This window comes from Pelophylax lessonae (assembly GCF_965119305.1).
Source record: "Pelophylax lessonae genome assembly, chromosome: 1".
NCBI lineage: Eukaryota > Metazoa > Chordata > Amphibia > Anura > Ranidae > Pelophylax > Pelophylax lessonae.
Genome location: NC_138768.1, coordinates 849392355 through 849413393, shown reverse-complemented (window position 1 = coordinate 849413393; position 21039 = coordinate 849392355).

Below are 21039 nucleotides of genomic sequence, written 5' to 3'. Positions count from 1 at the left end.
GATAGACCAGTGGCCCCCCAATAGCACATATTGAAGCGGGGTGTTATTTAACAGTATACTTTTCTAAGAGTGTATTTTAGTCCTGCAAAAATTTGGCCTCTCTTGCTGTGTTGACTGTGCTACACACAGTGACAACAGTTACTGGCCAATTATTTATAGAACCGGTGTGATAAAACTGTGGCCCCCCAATATCACATATTGAAGCGGGGTGTTATTTAACAGTATACTTTTCTTTTTTTTTTTTCAAATTATATCTTTATTTCTTTAAGTTCAGTTACATATACAGTATATACATTACATTTTAGCTTTCAAGGTTATAATTACAAACCATTTATTCCCTTTAAGGAACCTTAGCCTTTCTTTGGCAATCTATTACCGAACCCAAAAACTCCCATTTCGTTCCTTTTCCTTCTTTCCCCCTTTCCCCCCTGTCCCCCCCAAAAAAAAAAAAAAAAAGGGAAAAAATGGTGCACAGGTCTCTACACTCCTATATCATTATATATCTATCTTCTCCGCGCAGGTTCTTGTCCTGTACTTGGAAATTACCTTTCTTCTGAATTAACATAATCTTTCCACTGTTTCCATTTCTTCTCATATTTTTCAGTTTGTTGATGAGCAGATAGGACCAATTTTTCTAGGTTATGTATTTCCTCAACTTTCCTTAACCACATGTTTATGTTAGGTGGTTCAGTCTCTTTCCATTTAAGAGGGATACATATCCTGGCAGCGTTCACCAGATGTGGTATAATGGATTTTTTGTAATTTTGTATCGGTATGCTGGGGGTATGGAGCAGAAAGAGGGCAGGTTCTTTGGGAATATGACATTTCATAATTTCCTGTATTGACCTCCGAATCTGCTCCCAAAACTTTTCTAGTTTAGGACATTCCCAGAATATATGGAGCATTGTCCCTCTCTCTGTCCCACATCTCCAGCACAAATCTGTATTTAATATAGAAATTTTATTCATCTTAACCGGGGTGTAATACCATCTGGAAAAAATTTTGTAATTCAGTTCTTGGATTCTAACGCAAATTGAAGTTGAGAATACTGACTTAATTATTTGATTTCCCCGTTCTAGTGAGAAGACAATGCCCATTTCCCTCTCCCATTCCTTCAAAAAAGGAGGTTTACGCCGTTCTACTGATGTCATTAGCAGGGAGTAAATTTTAGATATAGCATGTTCCATAATTCCATTTTGAGTGCATAATTTTTCATAAGGTGTTACCTCTTTATCATCCTGGGAGGGGACTTGCAATGTTCCCAAAAAATGGCGTAGTTGGAAGGCCCGCCATAGATCTAGGCCGAAATGGCCTGAGACGTCTGTTAATTCCTCCATCGTTACCCAGCCTGTCTCTGTTAGGAAGTCAGATATTTGTATAATTCCTCTATCTGCTAAGGTCTTAAAATTCCTGTCTTGATATCCTGTCTCAAAGTGGGGGTTTCCTAGTATTGGATACAGTACAGAGTTCTCCCGTATTAATTTATCCTGTTTAAATATTTTTGCACAAGTTTTGATCGTGTTTCCTATAATAGGATGTTTCTTTATTGATACTGGTAGGATCTTATAACACCATGGGGCTCTTTTCAACGAGATCTCACATTGTGCCTGCTCTAAGTTTGGCCAGAGCTTATATTCTCTGTGTCGACACCAGTCAATCACTCTTCCCAGTTGAATGGCTTGGTAGTATTTCTTTATGTTCGGGACTGCCAGCCCCCCATCTGTTTTCGCTTTAAATAGATATTTTTTCCCTACTCTCGGACGTTTTGAATTCCAGATGAAATTCATTATCATAGTTTCAATCTGCATCAAGTATCGAGGTGGGATGTGTATGGGAAGTGCCTGAAAAATGTACAGGAATTTTGGTATAACACTCATTTTAATTATATTGCACCTTCCCATCCATGAATGCATTCCTCCTCTCCACCTTAGCAGTAGTAGTTTTATAGATTTTAGTAAGGGAATAAAGTTCAGATTAAACAATTGCGATATATTTGGTGTGATCGATGTCCCCAAGTATTTAAGGGCTGTCTTAGTCCAGTTCAATTTAAAATTTGCCCTTAACTGTTGTTGGAGTGTCCCTGGAAGTTCTATTCCCATTGTTTCGGATTTAATGAAATTTATCTTCATATTAGATTGAGTTCCGTATCTCTCCAGCTCGTATAACAAGTTGGGGAGTGATATAATTGGATTCGTGATCGAGAATAGGACGTCGTCGGCATACGCTGATATTTTATACTGATCCTTTCCCACGCTGATGCCCGAAATATCTGAGTTCATTCGGATTCTGCACAGGAAGGGTTCCAGTGATAATACAAACAGGAGCGGGGACAGGGGGCACCCCTGTCTCGTTCCGTTTGTAATTAAAAACTCTGTAGATAAAATTCCGTTTACCCTCACTTTTGCAGAAGGGACTGAATAGCTCTGTGTTATCCATTTTAACATTTTCTCCCCTATCCCTATATAGCGAAGGACCGTGAACATATACTCCCACCTGACCCTATCGAACGCTTTCTCTGCGTCGGTATTAAGCAAGACTGTTGGTATTTTATTTTGGTGTGTTATATGTAGTAAGCTCAATAGCTTGGTCGTGTTGTCCCTTGCCTCTCGGGTTGGGACAAATCCGACCTGGTCCAAATGGATCAACTTTGTCAGGTATTTCTGTAGTCTGACTGCCAAAATCTTTGTGAAAATTTTAAAGTCAGTGTTCAACAGGGAAATTGGTCTGTAACTTTTGCACGAGGTAGGGTCTTTCCCTTCCTTAGGGATTACCGATATATGTGCATGTATGGTTTCTTTAGGGATTCTATTCTCTGCCCCCCAGGCGTTGAACATATCCCTCATAAATTCCTTCAGGTGTGGCATTAACTTCTTATAGTAATGAATAGTAAACCCGTCAGGTCCAGGTGCCTTCCCTACTTTAATATTTTTTATAGTTTCCATTATCTCCGCAGATGTTATAGGGGACTCGAGTATTTTACTCTCCTCTTCTGACAACTGAGGCATTTGTGAGGTATATACATATTCCTCCATCTGCGTTTGTGAGGCTGTTTGGGTTTTTAAGTTATATAATGTTTCATAATATTTTTTAAATTCTTGAGTTATCTGTTTGGGGTATACAAGTTTCTGTCCTGCGTCTGTTACTATATGTGGAACATATGTTGTCAGATTTTGGTCTTTGAGTGATTTTGCTAATAGCTTCCCACATTTATCCCCTGCTTCATAGAAAATCCTTTTAGTTTTCTGGATTGCTGCTTTAGCTCTAAAGGATAAGAGTTCATTAATGTCTCTCCTTATTTTCAAGAGCTCATCCTTTCCCTCCGCTGATGGTGCATGTTTATGTTTTGCTTCTGTTTTATAAAGAGCTTGAAATAGATGATCTAATTGTTTAGTTCGCTGTTTTTTGATCCTGGCCCCATGTTTTATAAGAATTCCTCGTATAACTGCTTTGTGTGTTTCCCATATTATCCCTGGATCTGAGTCTGCAGTGGTGTTAGTTAAAAAAAAATAAACTATCTCTGACTCGACCTCTGCCATAGTCTCCTTATCTTGTAAAAGACTTTCATTCAGTCTCCAGGTTGTTTCTCTCCTTTCTCTTTTGTTTGGTAACTCATAAACTAATGTAATTGGGGCATGGTCTGACCAAGTCACTGAGCCTATCGTTATGTCTTTTATAGCGTGTAATTGACTGTGTGGGATTAAGAAATAATCTATGCGGGAGTATTGTTGATGCAAAGAGGAATAGAATGAGTAGTCTCTTTCTCTGGGGTGCATCAGGCGCCATGCATCTATTAATTGTCCTTCCTGTAATATTTTAGCAAAGTGTTTTCGCACCATAGGCGGGATTGAGGATTGGCCCCGGGATGTATCTTCTGAAGGGATCAGGGGAATGTTCATATCTCCTCCTATTATTAAATGTCCCCCCCTAAACTCATTGAGCATATCCATGCCCCTCCTCAAGAAACCATCCTGCTTTATGTTTGGAACATACATATTAGCTAGTGTGACTTCGGTCTCTCGTATCGTCCCTTTTACAAATAAATATCGGCCATTTGGGTCGCTCAAAACTTGTGTACATTTCCAGGGTATGTTCCTTGATAGGAGGATGGATACGCCCTTCGACTTAGCCTCCCAATTAGTCGAATGATATACTATAGGAAAAAGATTATTGTTTAACTTAGGGCATTTATCCTCTCTAAAATGTGTCTCCTGTACCATCGCAATATCTATCCTTGATCTTTTCAGATCATCTAACAAAATCCTCCTTTTCTCTGGAGTGTTGAGACCTTTTGCATTAATGGATAAAATCCGTATATTCTCCATTATAAAAAAAAAAAAAAGGGGGGGGGGAAACTTAGGGGGGGAAGGGGGGAGGAAGGAAAGTACCTTCTTGACCTCTCTACTATAGAGGGGTCACTATATAGCTTCACGCTGGGTTGCTCATCCAATCTATATTGGTTCTTTGAGCAATTTCCTAAATGGGGTTATGTTTGGGTTAGGTTAGAGAATAAAACTCTCCCCTCCCTCTCCCAACCCCCAACACAGATCATTCACAGGGTATTCCGGCATATATATATAAATAAGATTCATTATTTTTGTATATCTACTTCTCCCGGCCTCAATTTCTCACATTCCTTGTATCTCATTTAGAGGCAAAGGAGAAAAAGAAAAAAAAAAAAACCCATTCAATTCCCCCTGCAAAAAGGGAAAAATAAAAAAAAAAAACTAGAAAAGAAAAAGTAACAAAAAGAGCAGGGGGGGGTGGGAGAAGGAGGAGATGGTTATACGTGGGCTCTCTTCTCCCCTCGTCTCTCCCCCATCCCATCCATCCCCACCCCTAGATCTCACAATATATTTGCCATCTACCATCTGCCCCCCCTCTTCTCCTAGTTCCTTGGTAGGTCAGGTATTACCCGATGCTTCCTCCGCCCCTCCCCCCCGCCCCTAGGGCACCCTGTGCTCTGTCACCTTCTTAGAGACCACTGAAATTGGTCGTATTGTGGAATGTATTTATATTCAAAAATAGAAGTTAAACAAAAACTGTGCTATTTAATAAATCAGATTATTACCATTATTACCCTTATTACCATTATTACCCTTATTAGTGTTTTATAGGTTACAAAGTGTATATTATACCCAAAAAAAAAAAAAAAAAATTCTAATGTTGTGTGCCCAAAACAGAAAAAGAAAAAAAAAACAACATACTTTCCCATACTCATAAAAAAAAAGAAAGGGAAAACACCTTCACTACCACTCTACACTCGTGTCTTATGTGTTTTAAAATTGTGCAAAAAAAAAAAAAAAAAAAAAAAAAGTTCAAATCAATAGTGATTTTGTGCAAGAAAAAAAAAAAAAAATATGACCTTATCTCTTATCCTCCTCCCAGGGGGGGGGGGGGGGGGGCGGGGTGTATCCATGTATCCATATACCCTCAAAAAAAGAAAAAAACATGTTGGAGCTGACTGCTTCAAAAAGAAAAGGGGGAACAGCCGACAAAGGGGTGGGGGGGAAAAAAAAAAAAAAAAAAAAAAAAGTTATTGAAGAGAGAATTTTATAATAGCAGTATTTCTTCCTGTCATTTCTTCATTCTCTCGTTCCAATTGGATCCTCAATTTCACTTAGTTCTCTCAGACCTGTCCTTTCTTATTACCATGTCCATTCAACCTCCGTTCACGGGGTCCCCAGTTTGGGTACCCCATTGTTCTGGGGGAAATTGTAAGCCAGTCCTCCACCTGAACAGGTTCTGTGCCCAAGAACTCAAATAAGTTGGGTAAATCCGCTGGGGTACGAAGAACAAACATGTCTCGTTCTTTAAAAAAAGTCACTGCCAGCGGGTATCCCCATCTGTACCTAAAACCTTGTTGCTTTGCTCTCTCCAGCACTGGCCGTAGTAATGATCTGCGGTAAAGCGTGGTTTTAGACAGATCCGGGAGTATTTTTATTTTAGCCCCTGCGACTTCCACTGTGCCTATGTCCCAGGCTTTCCGGAGGATCTCCTCTTTCTGTGTGTAGTAATGCATTTTACATACTATATCCCGGGGTCTGTTGGAGTCTGTATATCTGAACCCTGTCAGTCTGTGGACCCTATCAATTTCCATAGGGGCCGCAGGATGTGAGGTGGGGGCTAGCACTTTTAAAAAAATGTCTCTCACCTTTTCTTGTAAATTTTCCCCTTCCACCTCTGGTACTCCTCTCAGTTTTAAGTTCCCCCTGCGGCTCCTATCTTCTAAATCTTCCATATGAAGTTGCATATTAATGGTGGCCTCTGATAGTGTCTCTGTGGTCTTCTTTATATCCGCTACTTGGTCCTTTACTTGTGTGATCTCGGTATCTTTTAAAGTAACTCTATCTGATAATTGGACCATATCTTTGCGGAGTTCCTGGATATCACGTTGGTGTGTTTCCTCAATCCGCATTATTAATGCCTCTATCTCTGCTTTAGTGGGCAATGCTTTCAATAAGTCTTTGATATCCAGATTTACCTTTTCCTGCTGAATCCCGGGGTCGGCTTCGGGTTCTCTCGCTGCTGTCCACCCTGGGTTTGTCATGTTCCCCTCTGGCGGCTTCTCTCCTTTCTCCGCATGCTGTGTGCACTGCACTCCCTGCGCATTCTGTTTGGGCTGTGTCCCCACACGTGCCGCCGCCATCTTGGTTTCCGGCACTCCGGGCAGCTGCTGCTGAAAGTATTGCTGTATTCCACCACCTGATCTCCTCTGTAGTTGATGCCGGTCTACTACCAAGCGATCGCTAACCGAGTGGGTCACTGGACGATTCCTGACCGGGTTACTTGTTTGCATGCCGTGTAGCTATGCCGTGTCGGGGCAGTCCGGGAGAGGGATTAGCGGGAGCTCCTACTCACACGTCCTCACATCTCTTCCTCTCCAAGCCACTTTTCTAAGATTGTATTTTAGTCCAGCAAAAATGTGGCCTCTTTTGCTGTGTTAACTGTGCTACACACAGCGACAACAGATACTGGCCAATTATTTGTAGAACTGGTGTGATAATCCTGTGGCCCCCCAATACCACAGATTGAAGCGGGGTGTTATCTACCTTTTTCCAGATATACTGCGATTCTCTAGAGACTGTTGTCACAGGGTAATTAAAAAACATGACAGGAAGAGGCAGAGACGTACGCAGGGGTGGTAGGGGTAGGGCAGGAGCGGTAGGCCGGAGCCTAACTGTGAAGTTTCAAAAGCCGCGTGCAATTAAGAGAAAGGACGCACCAGACTTGGTTGAGTGGGTCACTCAGCCTTCCTCTTCTGCACCCTCCTCATACTCTCTATCTGCACCCTCTTCATGCTCTCCTGTGTGCACCCCCAAAGATACCACCACCACCACCACCACATACCCTCCACTTGAGTCACTGGAATAATTTTCCGATCCATCACAAGACGTTTGGGATGCACAGCCATTGTTGGAATAGGATCAGGAAGAGGAGGTAGCAACAGTCAGTAGTCTGATGACAATACCCAGATCAGCCCAAGGAGGTTGGTCCCCGCTGTTGCTGTCTACTCTGAGATCTCGAATGTTAGTGGTGGGGAAGATGGCGTAGATGATGACGTGTCTATGGACGTCACGTGGGTGTCGACAAGAGAGGAAGAGGAAGGGAGGAAGGGAGTTCAGAGGGAGAGACGGACCGGCAGATAGGGAGGAGAGGCAGGCAGAACTTGCATTGCACAAGAGGTAGAAAGCAGACTGCAAATTTATCAGGAGCGAGCCATCAACCATGTACAGTCACATTTGGTGCTCCCAGGATGCCGGCACATGGTTCCGCAGTGTGGGCTTTTTTTAATGTGTCTGTTGCTGACAACAGTGTTGCCATCTGCAGCCTTTGCAGTCGATGCATAAGTCGCGGTAAGCCCAACACTCACCTAGGGACAACCGCCTTAAGAAGGCACCTAACTCCCATCACGAAGCCCAGTGGGAGCAACACCGTCAGAACCCACAAAGCCACACACCAGTCCCTTCTCCTTCTGCTTCTCCTCTCTCCTCACATTTGCCCTCCACTCCACCTTCCATGATGCCATCCTCAAATTGTTCTAAAAAAAAGGCAGGCTTCTGTGGTCCAAATGTTGGAGCAGAAAAAAATGATGACGTCGGATAACCCTCTTGCCTAACGTTTGACTGCTGGCTTGTCGGAACTGATAGCCCACCAACTACTGCCATATCAACTGGTGGACTCGGAGGCCTTTCGTAAATTTGTGGCCATTGGAACACCACAATGGAAGGTCCCAGGCAGGAAATATTTCTCGCAGAAGGGCATTCCAGAGCTGTATGACCATGTTCAGCGGCAAGTGAATATATCTCTAGCACACAGTGTTGGTGCCAAGAAACATCTGACCACAGACACATGGTCTAGCAAACATGGGCAGGAAAGGTATATCACTTTTACTGCCCACTGGGTGAACCTTCTGACGGCCGTTAAGCATGTAACCCGTGGTACCCATGTAGATTTAGTTGTACCGCCACGGATTGCAAGCAGGCCTGCCTCTTCTTCTCCTCCTCCTCCATCCCTCTCCTTCTCGGCTGACTCCTCCTCTTCCGCTGCTACCGTATCTTCTCCTGCGCCGCCCAAGACCCCCAGAACCTATTCCACATGCCAGGTGAGACGTTGCCATGCTGTGCCTTGTCTGCTGTGCCTGTAAGACAAGAGCCACACTGGTCCTGCACTCCTTTCAGCTTTGCGTTCACAGGCAGATCAGTGGCTGAGACCGCTGAATTTGTCAGTTGGTAAAGTGGTGTGCGACAACGGTGCCAATCTGCTGAGCGCACTGAAACAGGGCAAAATAACACATGTGCTATGCATGGCACACGTCCTGAACTTGGTGGTGCAGCGATTCGTTGGCAAATACCCTGGGGTCCAGGACGTCTTGCGTCAGGCCAGGAAAATCTCAGGCCATTTCTGAAGATCTTACACAGCCATGGCTCGCCTTGCTGAGATTCAGCGGTGACACAACCTGCCCCTCAGGCGTCTTATTTGTGACTGCCCGACGCGATGGAACTCAACGTTGCATATGCTCGATAGGCTGCTCCAGCAGAAGCGTGCAGTTAATGACTACCTGTTCGAACTCAGCGGCAGGACAGGTTCTGGGGAGCTTGGGTTTTTTTCACCTCGCCAGTGGCTGCTCATGCGGGACGCATGCAGACTTCTGCAGCCATTAGATGAGATCATCAAACTGGTCAGTCACGGCCAGGGCGCCATAAGTGACATCATACCTTACGTCTTCTTTCTGGAGCGTGCATTGCGTTGTGTCATTGATCAAGCCGTCAAGGTGCAGGAGCAGGAAGATCAGGAAGTCGCAATGTTGGATGAATTCCCAGGGGGTGCTACTCCATCTAAGACAAATCAACAGAAGGAGTCTGAAGAGGAGTCAGAGGAGGAGGATGGTGCTGGAGGGGATGAGGAGGAGCAAGAAGAGCATGCTTTAAACCTTTCTGGGATCCCTGGTGTTATCCGTGGATGGGGGAGAAGAATGAGGTTGACATTATCCTGGATGATGAGCTGGAAGCAGGCCACTATACCGCTTCCAGTTTAGTGGGAATGGGGGCCTACGTGCTGCAGTGTTTTAAGGGGGACCCCCTTATAAAACGCATAAAGGCCAAGAACCAGTAGTGGGTGGCAACGTACTTAGACCCCCGGTACAAACACAAAATGGTGGAAATGTTACCACAATCACAGAGGGCAGTCAGAATGCAGCACTTCCAGGCCTTGCTGCGGGAAATGCTGCATTCTGCTTTTCTGTGTGCTGGCAGAGGAATTTCCAGTCACAGAGAGACAGTTGCGGGTAGCAATCCAACAGCGCCTGCAAGAAGAGGGCGGTTGGAACATGTCTTGGTCACTTCAGATATGAGATCCTTCCTTCAGCCGAACCATCGACAGCTGTACTCTGGATCCAGCATGAGGGAACGCCTAGACCGACAGGTGTCCAACTACATCGGGTTAACGGCAGGGTTGGTGGGTGGGCAGGCTTGACCTCTGGCCAGAGCTTGCACAATTTGCAATGGAAATGTTGGCTTGCCCCCCATCCAGTGTCCTGTCCGAAAGGACGTTCAGCGCAGCAGGGGGGATCGTGACCGATAAGTTTTTTACTGTCAGTTTAAACCATGTGAGCTAATTTTTGGAGCCTATACAGGCCGACACTTACGGTTCTGTGTACTGTGAATGCCTACTGTAACTCTAGCCATCAAAAACTAAGTTTTTTACTGTCAGTTCAAACCATGTGAGCTAATTTTTGGAGCCTATACAGGCCGACACTTACCGTTCTGTGTATTGTGAACGCCTACCGTACCTCTAGCCATCAAAAATGAAGTTCTTTGCTGTCAGTTCAACCCATGTGAGCTAATTTTTGCAGCCTATACAGGCCACCACTTACTTCTGTATCCTGTGAATGCCTACTGTACCTCTAGCCATCAAAAAATAAGTTCTTTGCTGTCAGTTCAACTCATGTGAGCTAATTTTTGCAGCCTATACAGGCCGATACTTACTTCTGTATACTGTGTGAATGTACCTTCAGCCACAGAATACTACGTACTTAGCTGTCAGGTAAACCCATGTGGGCTAATTTTTGGGGCCTATACAGGCCAACACTTACTTCTGTATCCTGTGAATGCCTAATGTACCTTCAGCCACAGAATACAACATTCTTAGCTGTCAGGTAAACGCATGTGGGCTAATTTTTGGGGCCTGGAATGGCCGACACTTACTTCTTTATCCTGTGAATGCCTAATTTTTAAGACTGGAAATGAAAAACAATGGGTCTGTAAAGGTTCCGCCAAATTGTGGAATGGATGCAGACCCACTTTACAGATGTGTGAATGGACCCTATATGTATTAGACATGTATTTCCCGGCTGCTGTCAGTTCTGGCTGATTTATGAAAAAAAAAAATATATATTTTTTGCTGTAAAGAAAAAAAATTAGGGCAACTTTTTCAATTGCAATACTTCTGTTATGACATTGTCCATGTGCTGGGACTATTTGTGCACGTCTTTTGTGGCTGCAAATATGACCTAAAGGTTATTAAAGTTCGCCTCCCATTAAAGTCAATGGGGCCCGCCGCGAACTCGCGGTTCGCGGAATTTTGAGAAAATTTGCGGCTGGCGTTCGCGAACCGCCCCGGCCGATGTTCGTCCATCACTAATTGACATATGCTCTTGCCTGCCCATTTCCCTATGCTGTATTGGAAGATTTCTCTTAAACAGCCATTTTGAGCATTTAGCCACCTATAATTTAGTGGCAAAGGTGATCCGGTAAGGAGCCATTTCTAACACATTTGTCTGGTGGATTCATCTTTACTCCTGGGCACACCTGATCCTCTTTTCCTTTATTTTGGAGCGTTTTCCTTTCTTGGGAATCTGTTTAAGCTATTACCATCTTCTGTGGACTTTATGTGTTCATTAATGGACTGTTTATGCTGACATCCCGCATTGATTTGTTATGGGTGTTTGGTTTTTATATTTTTATTCATAATTTAGTGCTGCACCATATTGTTTTGATTATATATATATATATATATATATATATATATATATATATATATATATATATATATATATATATATATACATATACCTGTATATATATATACATATACCTGTATATAAATATATATATATATATATATACACATATATATAGATATATTATATAATATATGTCATATGTCAGATGAAGCAAAGTCACTTCTCCCCCTAGGTACTGACACTTGTCAACACCAAGCATTTTGATGGCAGCTGGAGAAAGGGGCAGCAGGGTCTATTGTTCCATATTTGTTAAATGCGGCAAAGGCATGTATACCTAAATACTGGAAGAAAACGCAAGTGCCATTAATATCAGACTGGCTAAGGAAGGTAGAAAATATGAATAAGATGGAAGATCTTATGTCTTCGTCACAACGTAAGCAACATCAATACAAAAAAATATGGAATAACTGGAATGTTTTTATAACATCAGAAGAGGGGAGATTAATTCTAGTGGATGGATAAGGGGGATAAGGTTGAGATGGGGAAGTTAAAATGGTAGGAGCCCTCCATCGTCGGTCACTGTACTTGGGCGGGGGGAATATAATTTTTCTTTTTTTTTTTTTGTGTGGGGGTGGGTGAATTGGGGGTACGATTGTTTTTATAGAAAATATAAAACGGGATCTTAAAATTCAGTATGAGATATTCTGGGAAAGTCTTAAACAAAGAAGAGGATAGAGAAACTATGAGGCGTAAAAGAGTAGCGTAAAAGTTTTTTGTTTGTGGACGTATTGAAATATCTTGTTGTACTTAATGATGAAATGTATCAATCCTCTTGTGTATTATTTGATTTATTCTCAATGAACCAAACACTATTGATTGTACAGTAAATCACAAGTTTTCAATAAAGAAATATTTGAAGAAAGGGGCAGCAGGGGGTGCTATAGAGTTGAGTATCAGTGGGTCTTAAATGGACAAAGTGGCACTGTCATTGAGCATCATTTCCAAATCATAATACTAATATAGAACCCATACCCCTTAGGATATTGCATTATAAATGCTGGTTTCTAAGTTTACTAATAGTATATATTGGTCAATTATTGTGCAAGGTCTTCAGAATTTGACCTACAAAGATGATTAATTGAAGTAATTTGACTTGCTACTTAAATGTTATAGGTATTTCTCAGTAACTTGGAGAATCTATACAGAAACCTCCTATGTACTGCTTTCATTTGGGACTGTGGGGTTGGTTCATGAAAGGCAAATAGTTTGTTCACTTTGCAAAGGAAATTGCACTTTGCAAGGGAACATGGTATATGAACGTGGTCAAATTTTACTCATCACATGTAAGGGGAAAAAAAACAGCATGTTTGCTTATACATGATTGAATGATGGAAGTCAGTTGAGTTTCATCCTGTCACTAAGCTCTGGGGAAAATTCCCTTGCAAAGTGTAACTTCCCTTAAAAAGTGAACAACATTTTTTTCTTTAGTAAATCAACCTAGATATGTGCAGTTATTTTCAGTCCGAATACAGATTCTTGGTTATATAAGAAATAGTAACAAATTTTGTTGAAATTCATTAAAATTTGTTTTGTTTTGTTTTGTTCATTTTCCAACAAATTCCAAATTTTCAGAATGATTAGAATGCGGATCAGTTGAAAAATGATCAACCAATTTGAATTCTGTGGGAAGAATAGCTGGTTGTTAAGTAGCTGGCTGGGAAGCTGGTGCTTAACAATTGATGACTCATTAAATATCAGCGGACTTCTTCCCCACTGGCAACTGAAATGTAAACAAAACAATGTCGGCAATACAAAAAAATGTAAAAAGAAAAAAAAGAGTGCCCCCCCCCAATCCATACAAGGCTCTTTGGGTCTGGTATAGATTTTAAGGGGAACCCCATGCCAAAATAAAAAAAATTAAAAATGTTGTGGGGTCCCTACCAAAATCGTTACCAGGCCCTTATCTGAGCATGCAGCCCGGCAGGTCAGGAAAGAGGGAGGGGGGAACAAGTGAGTGTCCCCCCCCCAACCATACCACGGCACATGCCCTCAACATGATGGCCCCCTGCCCCAAAGCACCTTGTTCGCATATTAAAAAAGAATAGCGCACACATGCAAAAGAAATGACTATCACATATGGAGACAATCCATAAATAAAAATGGGGATTTAGTCCCACCATATGGCCATATCGTGCTCAAGCCCACCACTACGTCAAAGTACCCCATTATCAGTGGGTCCTACACTATCCATAAAAAAGGGGTGAATCCAGCCTCTCTAACCCTTGGAGACAACACTCCTTGCTGGGAGAGATGTGCTAATGCACTACAAGAGACTCCTCCTATATCTACTTGATAGTGGACACTGATAGAGTACAGATGTGTGTGTGTGGGGTGGGTTGCTCAACCACAGAAGCCTGGTCAGACCGAATACATAATAAACAAGCAATGTTTGCATGTTGATGGGGACAAGGGTCTCTTCCCCACAACCCTGGGCTGTGGTTGTGGGGATCTGCGGGCAGGGGGCTTACCGGAATCTGGAAGCCCACTTGAACAAGGGAGCCCCCAGATCCCAGCCCCCCCATGTGAATGAGTATGGGGTACATTGTACCCCTACTCAGTCACCAAAAAAAGTGTCAAAAATAAATAAAAACAGTACACAGATTTTTGACAATAATGAACAATAATGTCCCCCAATGTACATCCATCGTCATTCCTGCTGCCTGCCGATTCTGAAAAAAAAAAAAAACTGACTGACTGCCAAATGCCTGCTCCACCATTCTTAAATAGATGAGGTGACTGGTGCATGGTGGGTGCATGCAGGGTCGGCGATGTCACAAGGGGGCGGTGCCACCAGATGGCTCTGCCCCTTACCCATATAAGAACTGTCAAATGGCAGAGCCTACAGTAGGCGGTTAGCCCTCATCTCAGACGGGGCATTTTTTTTTCAGGTCTAGCAGAGGTGATTGACAATGGATCTACATTGGGGGGGACAATGTTCTTTTAATTTTTTAAAAAAGGACTTGATAAAAACATGTGTACTGTTTTTCTTTATTTTTGACACTTTTTTGGTGAATGAGTAGGGGTACATGTACCCCATGCTCAATCACATGGGGGGGGGCAGGATCTTGGGCCCCATGTTAAAGGGGGCTTCCAACTTCCGATAAGCCCCCCTGCCCACAGACCCCCACAATCACAGCCCAGGGTTGTGGGAAAGAGACAAAACACTCCCCATGTTGAGGGCATGTGGCTTGGTATGGTTCAGGAGGGTGGGTGGCGCTCACTTGGTTGCATGCTCAGATAAAGGTCTGGTATGGATTTGGGGGGAACCCCATGCTGTTTTTTCTTTTGAATTTTGGCATGGGGTTGGTGTCATGGCTGACAGTGTAAATCACTCCAATTCACAGCCCATTAGAAAAAACTGAAATTGCCCACATAATGTAAAACTGTATGATATTTATTGAGACAATGTGATGCTAAAAACTTACAGAAATCCAGATAAAAGCCAGGATAAAAGTCAAAGTTCTGCTAGTCAACAAATTCGACTTGCATGGTCACATCCGACATGGATTTGCAGATCAGTTTCCGGAAACATTTGACTTTTATGCTGGCTTTTTTCTGGATTTCCGTAAGTTCTTAGCATCACATTGTCTCATTAAACCTCATGCCGTTTTACACCATGTGGGCAATTTCTTTTTTTCTCATGGGCTGTGAATTGGAGTGCCATGCCACTATCCTCTTCAGCCGAAAGTAGAGGGAATTGCTCTGAATCATTGGTTTACCACCTACTGCATGTCTAGACTCCTATCATTTGGGGTCTAGTGATCTGGTAAGCAAGCATTCTGTATAATTCACGGTGGAGGTGCCTTCGGCTCAAGTTTTATACAGTATCCCACTCACTCATTTGGACACCTCGCAAGAGACTTTTTGCTTATTATTACTGTTGTAACTTTTTTGGAGCATCACATGAACTGTTTGCACATTGATTTTATTGTTTCACTTCTTGATTATTTAGCATGACAACTTATGTTGTATATATCTGTTGTGGTGTTGCCAGCAGATTTCACATATTTTGTTCAATTTGTTTTCTACCTGCACAATAATTTTTCTTCATTTACTTTAAAAGTAAACAGCAGAAGAGAAGCTGTAAATCATGCAGGGAATCCATGAGATTGTGGAAAGAGATGGCCAGCAGACAGGCAGAACTCACGACATGAAAGGAGATTTTTAAAGTAAGCTTATATCGGAATTGTCAAAAATAACTATTGTTTGTACTGTTATTTCAATGCTGATGTTGTAAAATGAAAGTGTATGCTGTAAATATAAATTTTATTTAAATTTTTACTGATTGAATATGTACTGGGTAATTGTTAAATAAAAGAAATACATTAGAAGAGATGAAACAATCCTTGCACATAAGGTGTACCTGTTTATCTGCATTCTTCTCTTCTCTACTACCATTCAAAGTCCCAAACTTATACAGATTGTCAGAGCTTTCATAAAACAGGGAAAAGGGAACTAAACTTACACTCTGAGGATCTTAGTGAGGAGAGCTGAGAGCTGATTGGAGGGAAGGAACATGCCCCCCTTCACACAACATACTGGAACAGAGCGGTGGCTATCAATCACAGGCGGTGTGCTGGAGCTCCATATCCTGTCTCCGTTTTATCTCTTAGCCAGTGTGCAGTCATGTTGGAACAAGACGGGGCCATCCCCAAACTGTTCCCACAAAGTTGGAAGCATTAAATTGTCCAAAATGTCTTGGTATGCTGACACCTTCAGTTTCCTCACTGGAACGTAGAGACCAATCCCAAACCCTGATAAACAACTCTACACCATAACCCCCCCTCAAACAAATGATTTGAACGAGTGCACAAAGCAAGGTTCATAAAGACATGGATGAGCGAGTTTGGGGTGGAGTACCTTGACTTACCTACACAGAGTCCTGACCGCCACCTGATAGAACACCTTTGGGATGAATTTGAGTGGAGACTGCAAGCCAGGCCTTCCTATTAAAAATCTGTGCCTGACATCACAAATGCGCTTTTGGAAGAATGGTCAAACATTCCCAAAGAAACACTCCTAAACCTTGTGGACAGCCTTCTCAGAAGAGTTGAAGCTGGTATAGCTGCATAGGGTGGGCCAACTCAATATTGAACCCTATGGACTAAGACTGGGATGCCTTTCAAGTTCATGTTCATGTAAAGGCAGGCATCCCAATACTTTTGACAATATAGTGTAATGTATATCAATACTATCATTGTATCTCCCAATTACAGTATAAAACAGATGAACATTGACAGGCTACAGTGGCATCTACAAGCTAAAGGCTTGTTTTTTTCAAAGAAGCTTCTGGCTTGTAGTTCTCAAAGGGAGGATGTTTATTAACATGCCCCAAGCAAAGTCACCATGCTGAGGAATGTTTCTACATGTTAGTATATAGATTTTAAGCTTAAATGGTTCAAAGTATGAGAAATCATCATCTGATATCATCACATTTACCATAAAAGTGCCCTGCCAAAGGGAGAAGGGGTCAGGCCAATGCCCAGGTCACATACTTTCTCTTTTCTACATGCCTGATCAAATTGCAAATTCCATGATGCATTGGGACATCATAATGCCTGTAGAGAACACAGGGTATACACATCAAGCAGGCTCCACCCTCACCTGTAATACTGCATCAAACAGATGGGATGTGATACCATAAATTCACTGCACATGTTCTTTGCAAATTAATTTTTGTTTCGAGTTTAGTGCCTTACCTGTTCCTCACAGTCCTGTTCTGTTAATGGCTGTGAGGAACAACACTGATAGAATACTCAAAAATATTTGCTCAGCCTGCTAACCTATGCAGGCAGGCATGATGCGTGGTACAGACTTGGATCCTCTGGGTCATTGGTAAGTAGGACAGACCGGGAATCTGAGTTGCCGAATCCTCCCACTACTGCGAGCAGCAATGTAAGTAATCTCATAAAACATAAATACAAAGAGATATACAGTATATGGGACTGATACTATTAGTAGACTAGACTGATTTGTTACTAAATTAATTGCACATGCCTATTATCAACATTAAACCTCATTTGCCACATAGGCCCCCAAAAAATAGTGCATTGAGGCCGACTTGTTGTAGACATCCTGCAAAGAATGTTATTCCACTGCATAGCTTGGAGTCATCTACAAATACTGAAATGGTACTTTTGCTACCAAACCCTATACCATTTATAAATATATTAAAAAGTAAGGGTCCCAACACTGAACCTTGGGATACACCACTGAAGGGTAAGAATCATTTATCATTACTCAATGAATATGGTCCTTTAGCCAGTTTTCTAACTATTTATAAACTACATTTTCAAAGCCTGTAGACTTTAATTTATAGATTAGCCATGTGTGGGGAACTGTGTCAAACGCTTTGGCAAAATCCAAGTATACTACGTTCACAGCCACTAAGTTTTGTCTAAGTTTTTGCTTATCTCCTCATAAAAAGAAATCAGATTTGTTTGATAACTTCAGTCTTTCATAAATTCATGCTGAGTATTGCTTAAAATATTCATTTCTAGCAGAAAAAAAAAAACACCACACTTCTATACAGTCTTTTTTTTTTAACTCTCAGTGGTACTATGCCAGTCATTAAAGAGTCTCTAAAAAGTAGAAACAATAGCTTACATATACCAGAACTCTGCTCTTTAAGGACCCTTGGGTGTACGCCATTTGGTCCCAGTGCTTTTTTCACCAGATAGTACATTAGGATAATGTATGACCTACATCTGGGTTAGTAATGCTCAGGACTTTTTTTCTCAGGGAATGGGTGCAGGAACTCCCCCCTTCTGAGTCACGTATTTGTCTCCACCCACTACCCACCTCTGAGCACTGTGCCTTGGTTCCGCCCCCTACCCAACTCCCACGCACAACAAAATACCTCACCCAGCAACAAAAAATCCACCCCAGCAACATTAGACCACCTCCAGTAGCAAAAACAGCTCTCCCAGCAATAGACCTCTACCTCAACAGGAGATCCCAACCAACAACATAAGACCCCCCAGCAACAATAGATCCTCCAGCAGCAACAACAGACCCTCACACAATAACAGATCCCTACTAGTGACAATAGATCCCCAAGCAGCCAGCATCAAGAGACCCTACAAACACACCCCTTGCTATTACATACATTCATTGCTGGAGGTGCCGGAACTGCGTTCCCCCACGTTCCTGCTGAAAATAAGCCCTGATAATGCTTATGACACATGAGAGCGACTGGTAATTGTACTGAGAGTTTAAAGACATTTAAAGTATATGTAAACCCACATATTTTAAATAGTTTTTGTCAAATTGGACAATGGTTAAAAGCCATGAAAGGTTTTTTCTTCTATGTACCATTATGGAGATATCCCTTCACTTTCTGTCCTAAGGATTCAACATAAATGTGAAGGAAATTTTTAAAAAGTGGAATGGAATTCCCTTTTTAGATAGTTATCACCAGAATTGGTGCCTCCATGAGGAGATGTATCCCTACCTTGTTCTACACCTAGCTTGTATCTACTCCTACTCACTTTAAAATTAAGGATTTTTCCTCACTTTCCCTATCAGTACTAGCGATCAAAAGATCAAGGAAAGGGGTGAGTTTTCCCACCAGGTACAACAGACAGCAATAAAAACTCAACAAGAGTAGGGATGATCGAACTTTTGTAAAGTTTGGTTCGACCAGAACACTCGAACTTCCCGAAAGTTCAGGTCCGGATTCCAGAACCCCATTGAAATCAATGGGACCCGAACTTCGGTAATCAAAAAACACCATTTCGAAGCCCTAAAACCCAATAAATGCCCCTAAAAAGTGCCTTGGGTTCTGGGTCATGCCCCAGGAACTATGAATCACACAAAAAAAAGTTCTTAAATTGTCGTTTTTGATAGAGAGCCAATTATTGAAAAAATTATTGAAAAAAAAAAAATTAGATTTCTTTGGATTTAGTGTCTGGGGGGGTCTAAAAAGTGTACCTGTGAAGTTTCAGCTCTGTAGCATGTCCAGAACCAGAAAAAAAAAGATAGTTTGCATTAGAATTGCAGTAGAGCAGGTATAGGGCTCCACTATTTTCACACCTGGCTGTTCTTGTTGCAGGCATTTTTTTGGGCATTTTTTGGGCGTCTTTGGAGGCAGGCATAACATCTGACCTTTGTATAGGGGTATATATACACACACACTTATATGTATATATACACATACACACATATAGGTGTGATAGGAGCGGAGCCCTATGCCTGCAAATAATTTCATTAGCGCAGGCATAGGGTTCTGCTACTTTCACACCTATATATGTGTATGTGTATCTATACATATATGTGTGTGTGTATATATACCCCTACACAGAAGTTCAGATGTCATGCCTGCCTCCAAAGACGTCCACAAAAAAGCCCAATAAACGCCTGCAACAAAAACGGCCAGGTGTGAAAGTAGCGGAGCCACTACCCTGCTCTACTGCAATTCTAAGACAAACAATCTTTTTTTTATTGCGGTCACCCTGACATGGAAGGGTTTGGTCTCCCTGCCATAGCAGTCAGAGTCAGTTCACCCTACACTACACTACGGTCACCCTGACACTTAACACTTTCCCTACAGAAACTAGATTTTTGAATCTAACTATAGTGGAAAATAGTACCCTAACTACACTAGATATCCCTTTCCTCACACTAATAATTGCTAAATGACACTTTTGAAGCAGGAGTAACATAACTGCTTCCACTCTCTTCCACAGCCCCTGTATTACAGTGCTAGCAATTTGGCGGGGCTATCTTATATACTGGGGGGCATATTCACTACTGATTGGCCTCTGGACCCCCTAGTCACTCCAATCACATTCCTAGGCATCCTCCTGCCCCCTCAATTGGCTTTTACTGATGGTTCTGGTCCAATCATGGTCTTTTAAAGCCCAGTTCCTGTCCCATTGCATTTTGGTCGGTTCTGGTTTCCGAATTCCGAACTTTTTCAGCAAAAAGTTCGGAATTTGGCCGAATTTCGAACCGTCAATGTTCGATGGTTGACCCGAACCGTTCGATCATCCCTAAACAAGAGGTCTAAATCTTTCCCCATTAAACCCAAAACATAAAAAAGTTTGCATTTACATAGGGACAGCCAAGCTATGCTGATAAAAAAATTTGTACACAAGTACACAACAAAACTATAAAAATTGTCACTTTGTTCCCAATTAATTTTCTCCATTGACTTCCAGGTTTAGAAGCTTTGGAAGTGACATAGACTTTGATCGTTTTTGTCAAAACAGAACAAACAGCAGTTGAGAAGACATTTCCAAACAAAACTTGGTGATACATACAGGTTGTGTCGGTAGGACGACCAATAAACAAGAATAAAACTTAGATTCCTGTTATTGGCTTTTACAATTGGTGTGCTATAGTGATATAAAAACTATCATTATGAGAACAGTGATAATCAAAAAAGAGAATTGAGGCAGAAGAGAGAGCCATAGCAAGTTAATCGGCGTACGACAAATATTCTTCAGTTTTGGGAATGCACTCAGTCTTCTCATCATTTAGCCACTCAAGTCGACCTGCTGTTTCATTAGACCTTT